Genomic DNA, 12,171 nt, shown 5'->3' with positions numbered 1-12,171 from the left:
TCATTAATAAGAAAAGCCATTTTTAATTTCCATCTCCATTCAGGCCATGTGAAAAGAACTGATAGCAAGCCTTGGTACCATCTATGAAAATGAGATGAATAACTACATTACAACTACACTTATTTTTATATGTGTGCCCTATCATGAGACCTACTTGTTTATATGGTGCATCCTCGGAAGGGTGGATCAGTACTTGCACTTGACTTTCTCTTACTTCTCCAGCCACACTTTCTACTACAACCATGGGATCTTCCCATTTTCACTTTTACTGTTAAAAACTGACAATATCAAAACAAATCAAATATACAAAGAGAATGATAGTTACAGCAAGTAAATTCAGAGTAAAATGAAATATAATATTCAGAATCAATACGCTCACGAGAAGCCAAACACATTATTAATCACTGGGTACTATTACAGCTATTGGAGATATTTCAATTACCAAAAAAAAAATAAAGAAATTACACATGAATATTCACGACACCAAAAACGCTATGTAATCTTAATTTAATTAGTTAGTTTATTCAAATAGGTTAGTTTTCCTTAAACAGATATCACTTTCTCCAACTTCCAGATTTGTTAGTAACTCTTCAGACTGCCAAAACACAGTGGAAACAGATGAAAACAACTGGAATTCTCTGACCTTTGGCTCCCAATTTATACAAATAACATATTTTCCAACTGGCGGGCGTCGGTTTTGAAGCAAGCTGCTCCAACTTATCCCACTTCTGAATTGATAGCCCACCTTGTGAGCCTCGTTCTGGGGATTCGTATGCTGCCTACAAATATAAAGACGATGTTCTTCTTGGCAGGTTTTTAATTAATATTAGTTTTACAAATCTGGTTTTCACATTTCAGCCGTAATTCTTTTCAAGTTGACAGGCAAAGCTAAGTTGTCACAGATAACATATATCAGCCCTACACGCTCAAAGTATGCTTTTTGGCGGGCTTTCAATAACTGTCATTAGAACTAATATTACAATCACCTTATGTTGGTACAGTATTAGCCATATTGTTTTATTAAGCCGTTACGTTGTTAAGCTTGGAATAATACTATATAATATAAAAATAGTACAGAATATAAAATGCTAACATCAGTGGGTAACAACGCTCAATAGTGAATGCCTTTGAAAATTAAACTAGTATTGTGAAGCTTCTTGCATGGTTACTCTAAATTATTACCGACACAACAATGGAGGTACTTACAGGTACTCTGACTTAACCAGTTGACCGCCTCAACCCAAGTGAACGAGTCTGTCCCCGTTACTCCGTGCCCCACCATTTGCTAAAACTACCGTGTTGCCAACAGTATAATGTTACTTTCCCAGCTACCCCTGTATTAATCGGGGTAACGTACTAATGTTGTCACAGTAGAATTATTATTTAACTGCTATCTTAAATGTTAACATAAATAAATCATGACAGTATAGTAATGTAGTAAAATAATGAATGTCTACCCCATTTAAGACATTTTCATATGTTTAAAGTGTTGAGAACGTTATGTCGGCTTCTCTATACGGCTTATTGCTTTGAGCGTATGCAGAAATCGTAAGTTCATAATCATGAGTACTTTTGATTTACGTAATCTAAATTCTCAAAATCGAAAAAAACACGTGATTATTTGACAATGATTTTGTAAATGCGCCCTCTACCTATTACGTATTTTGTATTAAGATAGGAAAAACTACACAACACGACATTCAGCGACCTGCGGTCACACTCCCACATAAACCAGGCTTTAAACCGGTGCTCGCAACTGGCAAATATTCATAGTTGAAGAATTAAAACGATTACAGACTCCGTCGCCCTGGACCCTCGGTAATGTATTTGCATCTCATAAGACACCATGAATACGCAATGAGACCTCGGGGAATTAACCCAGACTTCGTAATTTTTAGCTCGGAATTTAGGATATTTGAGAAATGTTCGCAGAACTTATTGTGGACATATTTGTTCGTAGTTGCCGCAAAAGTGGATTAGAGTCGGATCAAGATAACTTTTCATGGAATTGCAATGACAACATTTTAGGTCTTAATACACTATTACAACTCAACAGCCATAAATTAAAGCCCTATGTAGTTTTTTCTATTTCTATAGTACAATTATCTAAATGTATATAACTGTAGTGTACGATGGATGGTCTACGACGACCTAAAGTTGAACCAAAAGTGAGTTGAGTTGGTGTTGGAATATTGAATGATATAGTGTGCGAAGACCTACAGTGTGGCAAATGTCTATGAGTTTTATAATACAATTTTTATTTCAGTGAACTTTTTCGAGGCTTTCTCGAATTATTGAAATAATGTAAAAAAACTATTCCATTTAGTTTCCTTAAATATACTTAACCATACCCCGAAGTTAACGGAATTTAAAAAACCGGCCAAGTGCGAGTCGGACTCGTGCATGAAGGGTTCCGTACCATTACGGAAAAAACGGCAAAAAAAACACGTGTGTTGTACTTAAATATTAATTTTATTCTGTTTTTAGTATTTGTTGTTAAAGCGGCAACAGAAACACATCATCTGTGAAAATTTCAACTATCTAGCTATCACGGTTCATGAGATACAGCCTGGTGACCGACAGACAGACAGACGGACAGACGGACAGCGGAGACTTAGTAATAGGGTCCCGTTTTTACCCTTTGGGTACGGAACCCTAAAAAAACACCGTGTATATAAAACGCTTCTACAATAGTTTCACGCTACAATTTTAAGTAACCAAACCCCTACATTTCCCACATACAGACCACTTGAAAGTGCAAAGCAAAGTCGTTAAAACCGTACAGAAACAGACCGACCCTTCCAGGGAACTACGAGGTAATGCGCTCAATAATAGATGCGACGACCTAACTTCGCGCCAGTACCGACACTCTAGATCCAGACATAACTTTCCAAAGGACACAACTCATCCTCATCTACAAGTTAAAATGCACCTTTGCATGGTCAGGCTAAGGTTTAAATTTAAACGGCGGAATTGTAAGGTTTTGCCTTAAGTCCTGGCAAGCCCCGTTGAATTATATATGTGTTAAAAGCTTAATACACTTAATAGTCAAGTAGTATGTGGCACATAATATTTTTCTACTAACAATGAGTTACGTTTAGCTTAGCTTTGCTGGATAAAGTGTGGGGAAGATTTTGAAAATCTCGTTTCGGAGAGTTTTCTAGTGTAATAGTATAGTTTTATTCAGGTGCCGGTGCAGTTAGGATCCTGAACCAGAAATACGTTAATATTCTACCTTGTTTCATTAGAATGATAAAGGTGAATAATGTGACTAGCAGTAGCAAATTCTAAAGGGGATTCAGGTCGGAATACTTATGTTGGTACAAGTGAGCCAATTGTTTTACTGATAGTAGGTACATATATACCCAGGACACTTCTTTAGTATTCAAGCTGTAACTTATGGCTTGAGCTAAGCCTCCTTTGCGTTATTTGCGTCTGTTCCCAAGAATGTTACCGGTCCAGCCGCGTCTCTCGCCTGAACTCTAAGGACCACTTGCACCATCCCACTAACCCGGGGTTAAGCGGTTGAACCGTTAACCCAGTATCAAATTGAACTGGTAACCATGCTAACTCCAGGTTTAACGGGTTAACCCCGGGTTAGTGGAATGGTGCAAGTGGCGCTAAAACATTCACAACTCTCGTAAAAGAGCTCGAACGTAAAATCCTAAAAGCGACCGCAATGAATTATTCCTTACATATTTGATGTTTACACAAGGCAGGTACGGCTTGACAAACGGCTCAGGTGTGCTCGAGACTTCCAATCACAAAATGCAAATTACAAACATTCTCTCACTCCCCGACAACTCTCATTGCTATACACATTTGAGCAAATTCATTACAAAATGCCACAGAAGCGCACCAATTCAAACTGAGACTTCGATGCTGGTAGTCCATTTTCAAACTGCTAAGGCTGGTTCCTACTCTGTGTAGGCGAAAGTTGGTCTGTACTGAATGCGAAGTTGTCAAACAAATCAGGGGCGGATGACGAAACAAATTCAACAATTCCTATTTTCGCTTAGCAATTGTTTGCGGGTTGTTTTTGTGGCTGATTGACGACCCGCAAGTTCGGATTGGCCTGTCTTCAACTTACTTTTGTTTTATAAATTTTCTTTCATTTCGATTTGTATTTACAACTCCAATTGACCTTTCGTTTTTGTTCTTTTGTCTTTCTTTGGTAACAATTTGAGTTTTTTCCTTATTATAACAGAATAGCATCTGTCATGAATTTAACATGGATACAAGCATTTAATACCAAAAGCTTACCAAAATGTAGATATGGTTTCGTATTATACCTAATGCGTAAATTAATTTTGAACTAGTCTTCTTAAGCTTACATTACATTGCAAAAGTACGCCTGATTCAGCAAATTAGTGCCCTTGTTACACGTTATAACAAATAGGCACATACAATATACGTAAATGTACATGTAAATTATGTACGTATACATAAATACAGTTATAGCTTTGAACTTTATTTACAACTAGCTTCTCTGCCCGCTACTACGTACGCGTAGAATTAGTAGTTCCATATACCACTTCCATAGCAAAGTTCACCCTCTTTTCACCTCCTTAGCGCCACTTGCACCGTCTCAATAACCCGGGGTTAAGGGGTTAAACCGTAAACCAAGTGTCAAATTGTACTGGTAACATTGGTAACTCCAGGTTAAACGGGTTACCCCCGGGTTAGTGGAATAGTGCAAGAGTGGCCCTTAAGAGATGAAAACTATTAGGATAAGTTTTATTCGGGACAAGGACTTATGTGTGCTTCTGCGGGACCCAAACTATCTGGACACCAAATTTTTTATCAATCGGTTTAGCGGTTAAAGCGTGAAGAGGTAACAGAAAGAAATTTATATATTAATATTCCATAATATGGATTCCTTTATCTAGATTTTTCTATTGTATCTTTAAGGTTCCGTACTTCAATAGGGAAGAACGGAACTTAAATGATTAATCGTGTGTCTGTCCGTCTGTCTAGCATTGTAAATTTTCTACAAAACTACTGTTTTAACATGGAACCAATATAGGGGATCAATAAGAGAAAAAAAATGCCATTGGCTCGGTGTAAGTGTACTTTAAATTTTAAGGCAGTGAGGTTTTTTTTAAGAAAGTCGTTATTTCCCGAACTATTACGCCAAAAATTTTACAAATAAGTAATACAGAAAGTAGGTCTTTACCTATAAATTACGATCACGGGTGCATCGATCATGCACAGCAAAAATGCTGGGGCAAAAAACTTAAGCTGAAACAAATATAAATATAGGTACTAATTATTAAGCTGATATTGTAGGTATGTACCTAATTACTTACTGAGTAATTTAGTATCGATACCCAGGGTAGGACCAACTCTGTGGGGGCAAAATTAAAGTAATTAAATAGTGATTAAGGGTATACGATTCGGTTCTAGCAAGGTGATCCAGTTATTCGGATGTGAAATCGTGGGATAGCAATGAGATAAATTTCGCCGCTATACTTACTCAACCTCGTATCTGCAACACTCATTTGATGACAAAAACACCCGTATTCCGAATGAAAGAAAAGCGACATTTCCATCAAATGATTGTTGTATGAGGTTGTACTCAAGTATAGTATAGCGAGTTATCATGGCTATTGAATTTTAATATAATATTAATTAAAAAAACATGGAAAAGAGAAAATGGCCGCATCTCAGTATGATGCTGGAGACTTCAAGCGCTGATCTTCAGGTGAATTCGACACTTTGATACTTAAATGCGACGGGAATGGCATGTGTACCTACATCGACTGCTTCACATATAACAATATTCATAGAAATTGTATGCTACCGCCCGAGGGTACCATGCGCGCTGTCTCCAAGGCGATATGCTTAGAGTATAAGTACAAAACTCCCGTGAGACTCGGATTAGATTATTTTAAAACGGGCCACTCACGTATTATTAAGTCGAATAGCTCGACATGTTTCGGTCCAATTTACGAGGACCGTCTTCACGGAGTAACGACACGTCTACACTGGTCGAGGGCTATTCGACTTAATAACACGTGAGTGACCCGTTTTAAAATAATCTAATAAGTATAAGTACACATGCAGGACTGCAACTATGTCGACCGATTACTGAATCGGTTACGTTTAGTAGTAGTAGTAAATCACTTTATTGTACAAAACAAAAATTGATAACATGAAATTCATATAAATTTAGGTACAAAGGCGAGCTTATCCCTATAAGGGATTTCTTCCAGCTAACCTTAGAGTAAATGAGTGGAAAATTCGAATTAGATAGATAGACAAACTTACAGAACGTACAATAATATTTGAAAAGGAAAACTACAATATTAACGTCTACGAATAACTAAAATACATCAATTGCATTATGCAATAAAATAAATATGTACTAGCATACATTAAATATATAGTGCTAAATAAATATTAAATAAGTATATATATATGTATAATATATAAATAATATATATATATTAGCACTCAACCAAATCACAGTTCGTGGGAAAGCCAAACCGTTTAACGTTTTAAAACCGCATATAACCTTCCAATAAACACATTTTTTTTAAATGCTGACATTAAAAAGCTTGAAACTATTAAAACTATAGAACCAATCAAACTCCCAATTAACCATGAATAGCTCTAAAGTAATCGTCACATGCTCAGCTAAGCTGTAAATCAATAGCAATTAAGAGGCATCGACTCAGGCCGAGAGCACTCCGGCCGAGTGCCCTCGACTCAAGCGAGCTGCTGTGTTATGCCACATTACTACGCTAATTATGATACTCGACGCGCTTGACATTGTTTAAGACCGCTTTTACAACTTTTTAGTTGATTATACTAGTAGTAATAAAGTTTTATTTGTAACAAACATAAAAATATAAAACGATAAATAATTAAATTAACTAAAAATATCTACACATTTTACAAGTAAAAAATGTGAGCTAGCTCGGCGCCGGATGGTAAGGTGCCCAGAAGGCTGGTAGCATTGCCGTGCTGAATTGCGATGCTAATTCGCTGGGCAAGGAAGTAGCCCTCTGGTCACCCGTAGCATCAGTGAGACGCTTCGCTAGCTCCCTAAATATGAGTAATAAAGTAATTTTTAGGAAAATGAGACTGTAACCAGCCCTCTGGTCACCCGTAGCATCAGTGAGACGCTTCTCTAGCTCCCTAAATATGAGTAATAAAGTAATTTTTAGGCAAATGAGACTGTTTATTAGGGAACGAGATTTAATGGATTAACAGCTGGATAATTGCCAAAAATGCCAAATGAAACCCATCAAAACCCTATTATTAATTTAACATAACAATTAAAGTTATCAGAACCCGAAGATGCACTGTTATGTATGACGACAAGTTGTGTATGTTTAATTTATCAACGAAGCTCTCAACACGGCAACAAAATATATACTTAAGTCAAGTCTTGGCAACGCTTTTATGTCACCTCCGCTCTCGTCTCGAGGTGCAAACGTCGATAGGTAACCCACGGTGTCTGGTCATCATCAGACGAACTATATGCTTGTTTAAAAAAATATTTGCTCTCTAAATTAATATAACCAGAACATTCAACATTATTCAATTAACAAAATATATTATACAATGCAACGAAGCATATTAGGGAAGGATATTAGGAAAGGCCTTTTTTTATGATACAGGAGGCAAACGAGCAGACGGAAAGCAGGCCTAAATTACTAATGGGTACACGCCTATTGCTTTTAGACTTATCTGGAATTTAGGACTTAATTTTCCGAGTCAATAATAATACGATTTTAGGCTTATAAGCGCCTTAGTGGCTGTGGATTAATTTGAGGGTTTGTAGGTATTTGGGACGCATCTAGAGTAGAGTAAAGTAATAAATGCATTTGTATTTGTAGATGCATTGAGAGCTTAATACCTCTATCACTCATAAACCGAAATAATAATATAATATTTTCATAAGAAATAGTAATCATTGTATAGTAGTGTTTCTACTTGAAATTCATCATCATCATCATCATCATGTTAGCCGATAGACGTCCACTGCTGGAGATAGGCCTCCCCCAAGGCTCGCCACTCCGACCGATCCTGTGCCGCTCGCATCCACCGAATTCCCGCGACCTTCACCAGATCGTCGCTCCATCTCGTTAGAGGCTTGAAATTACACAAATTAAAATATTTAAAAAAAATACTGTCATGTACTGTTAATGTCATTAACGGGTTCACTCCGCTCTAACGCTACGCTAGCTGAAACGTCGGAAAAAAGGTAGAATAATGAATCGCGTTACACCCGTTAATGATATTAATTATCGCACTTAAACTATCGTGAGACATATTTCAAAATATTTATCAGTACGGTTTTTACTCACTATTATTTCTAGTCGCTTTTGGCGACATGTTTCGGATTCTTTGGGAATCCATCCTCAGGCACGAGTGTCCGCGGCGGTTGTACGTCGTGCACTGCACGCGCCGCCTGAGGATGGATTCCTAAAGAATCCGAAACATGTCGCCAAAAGCGACTAAAAATAATAGTGAGTAAAAACCGTACTGATAAATATTTTGACATTAATTATGTGTACAGAACCCGAGAGTATAAAGTGTTATACTTTAATTTGTTCTAAATAATAGTACGTCTATCACTTTTTTAGCATATTCTGTTAAAGTTTTCATTTATTTGCATATAACATTTTATTTCCAATGAAGCTAACGCGAGATGAGGACAATTTCTTGAAGTGTTTTTACTTCTTTCAAATTTAATTTACAATTTCAACGACTACGACAAGATTAATATTGTCGATTTACAATTGTAATATTGTAAAATATAGCTTCACAAAACCAGTTACAGGAATCGCATTCAAAATATTGAAATTCCCAACTTGCCTACTCGTTTTTTTTATTTTGAATTGAAATACTTCGCAGTGTTTTTCGCTCAGGATACTGGGCCAAGATAAAAATTCGTTTAAAATAAATGAAAAAAACGCTGTCTGTCTCTATCGCACTAATATGAAAGAGTGATAGAGACTTACCTTTGTTGTCGTAGCGCAAACGATTGTCATCATGGCAAGGCACTCTGGTGCGCGGGAGAAATTTCAAATCAAGGAATGTTTTTTAAAAGCTCGAATGCCTCTCCATATGCCTTTTTTAACGACGCACTCGGCTTGTAAAAAATCCCCGTTGCTTATTTACAAAATAATTAAATTAAGTTCTGCATTTCCTTTAAAAATTGTCAAAGAATATCGGCGGCTACACCGAGACTTTTAATTTTTACTAAAACATTTTTCTTAAATCAAGATCATAAAATTCAGCGATAACTCAAACCTTAAAGGAAAGTAGCTAGAAACAGCCAAATTTGGTAGGAAAACGTTTGCATAAACAGCGAGATCGCTGATAAATATAAACTTGATAGCTTATTTAGAAAGCGGCCGGCGCCGGTGAGCGCAAAATGCCTGATAAGTATCTTGTTTGAGACAAGGGGCACTGACAAAAGCCCCGTATCGTTGTTTTTCAGCTTGAGAAGAGCGCAAAAGGTTTTGTAAGAGTGGTCCAAGTGTAAGCAGAAGCGGTGGTCTCGCAATTTAGATAATAGGACGTAGTATTCTGATTGTCATAACGTTATTATTCACAACGACGGGACTTAATCGCTTAAAATAAGTTTTAAATTCACCTCCGACGTTGACGTGGGACGTTGTGTGTCGACCTGGTGACATCCCTAGTGCGCAAAACGTTCAAGTTAATAAACAAGACCAAGTGCGGGTAGTTCGAAAAACTCGCGCGCCTAGAAGATGTTGATGTCAACTTGAGCCAGTCTTCTCCGAGACCACGGGGACAACGCCGTCCTCGAAACGTCGGAGGTGAATTTAAAACTTATTTTACGCGATTAAGTCCCGTCGTTGTGAATAATAATGAGTAAAAATCGTGAAAGTTTAAATCAATGTAATAACGTTGGCGCTTCATGCGCGATGTAGGACGTCCTCAGACAGGAACGGGAGGGCCCCCGCTTCGCTCCGAGTCGTTCCTTGTGCAAAGGCTGTCCGTGGTAATCCAGCGTGGAAATGCTGTGTGGATCATGGGCACCTTTGCTCAACGGCAGGGAGCGGTTTAATTTTTTTTAAATTTATAATTGTAATTTTTATCTGTAAACTTTAGTTTTAGGTAATTTAATTTGTAATTGGTATTAAATAACAGGTTACAAATTTGATCTGGATTTGTTATGGATATGATCTTTCGGGGCAAAAGTGACATTTCTTCAACCTTACGTCTTTGCTCCAAAATTTGCTACAAAACTTGAAATTTAATTTAAATTTTAATATTATTATATTGTAACACTTAATGCACTTGAATGAGGTAACCCAATTTTGCGTTTTTAGTGTTCCGTACCCAAAGGGTAAAAACGGGACCCTATTACTAAGACTTCACTGTCCGTCTGTCCTTCTGTCCGTCTGTCCGTCTGTCCGTCTGTCTATCTGTCTGTCTGTCTGTCCGTCCGTCTGTCTGTCACCAGGCTGTATCTCATGAACCGTGATAGCTAGGCAGTTAAAAATTTCACAGATGATGTATTTCTGTTGCCGCTATAACAACAAATACTAAAAACAGAATAAAATTAATATTTAAGTACAACACACGTGTTTTTTTGCCGTTTTTAGGGTAATGGTACGGAACCCTGGCTGGCTGAACCCTCTGCACATTAATTCTCGTGTGTCATATATAAAAACACAATATAAGACTCCTTACATTTCTTTCTCGGATTATAAATTAAGTGTAAGTCGCTTGTGAGTTACGGCACGCATCTCGCTCGGTATGTGGTTGCGGGCCGCTGCCGAGGACAGCTCCGTCTTACAACACAACCAGCACGACAATAACAAACCGCTAATCCAGTACACGTTCACTACCTTTGGTTGAACTAGTAAGGAGATAATGGTGTTGTTGTTTCGTTTAAAGTAGGAAAAAGTGCCGTAGCGGTCCAGCGATTTTAAAATTTTATTACCGTGGCATTCGAAATAGTAGTTTATGTGACTACGAAAGACACTAAAACTTGAATGTGGGTTTATGAAACGAACGAAGTGAGTTTCATAATAGAATCACACGAGGTGTAGTTTGTGAAGTTAGGGCCTGTAGAGTTAGAAGCTTGGCTCCACAAAAGATCTGATAACTTTTTGACACTGCGAGCCTTATAGTTTCGTCTTGGCAACATTTTACATGAAATGTTTTTGGTTGTTTCCTTATTTCAAAAACCATGACCAACCAATTAAGTAATTACATTACCCTCTTCCCAAAACATTGAATTTTAAAGAAAGCAAGTGTTCGAATATTAAAGCGACAAGATCCCTTGAGCAATAAAAACAAACAAATTGCACGTAAAATAATACGGCGAGGCTCCGAGGAATATATCCTGATGCTCCTTTAAATCCTTATTTATATGATAAGGCCATAATTCTAGGTAGGCTCGGCGCGGTTTCGAATAAATCGAGCGCGCAATGCTCGCTTGCTTACAAAAGTGTTTATTTAATCGGGAGTAGGATGGTAAACAGTGGAAGGATAACCTCATGAGTAATCATATATGATTATATCAGGTAGTTTATATGTTTATATTTTATCAGGGTTACTCTGGATAAATTAGATATGAGGGTCTTGGTTGTAGAAGTAATTATTTTAGGATCCTTAGTCTCGTAAATGGGACACATAAATGACAAAAAAAAATTATACAACAAATTCGACCTGCTGTACCATGCTTACACGTGACATTCAACTGAGACTAGCCGAGATGACAATCGTACATTGACAAAAGCCAAATGAAACGAAACAATATATCGGGATGACAGATCATGACAGATGCTACGAAAAGTGACGTGACTATTTTCATAAATTATTTTTATAAATGGATAAAATGGATGTATCAACTTTTGTACTTACAAAGGAATCTTATATTGGAATATTTCTTATATCTTACTCCGATGCTAAAAATGTACGCCGCGAAGCTATTAGCGCTTCTTAACGAAAATGGAAAACTGGAAAATTTCCGTAAAAAATGGTTTTATGTGTTGACAAGGTGAAACGTACGCGTACCTCGCACCTACTTTTATACGCACGATTTACCGTTTATTTGCATGGACGTTCTTCCGGGGTTCCTGTAAGGGTGTTTTTTTTAATGCTCGATGTATCTGGAGAAATATGAATTTACTTAACACGATGCAAGATATGAAGAATTGCCGTTATGTTTATATA

The sequence above is a fragment of the Cydia strobilella genome, chromosome 7, assembly GCF_947568885.1.
Source record: "Cydia strobilella chromosome 7, ilCydStro3.1, whole genome shotgun sequence".
Classification (NCBI taxonomy): domain Eukaryota; kingdom Metazoa; phylum Arthropoda; class Insecta; order Lepidoptera; family Tortricidae; genus Cydia; species Cydia strobilella.
This window is presented reverse-complemented; position numbering follows the sequence as displayed.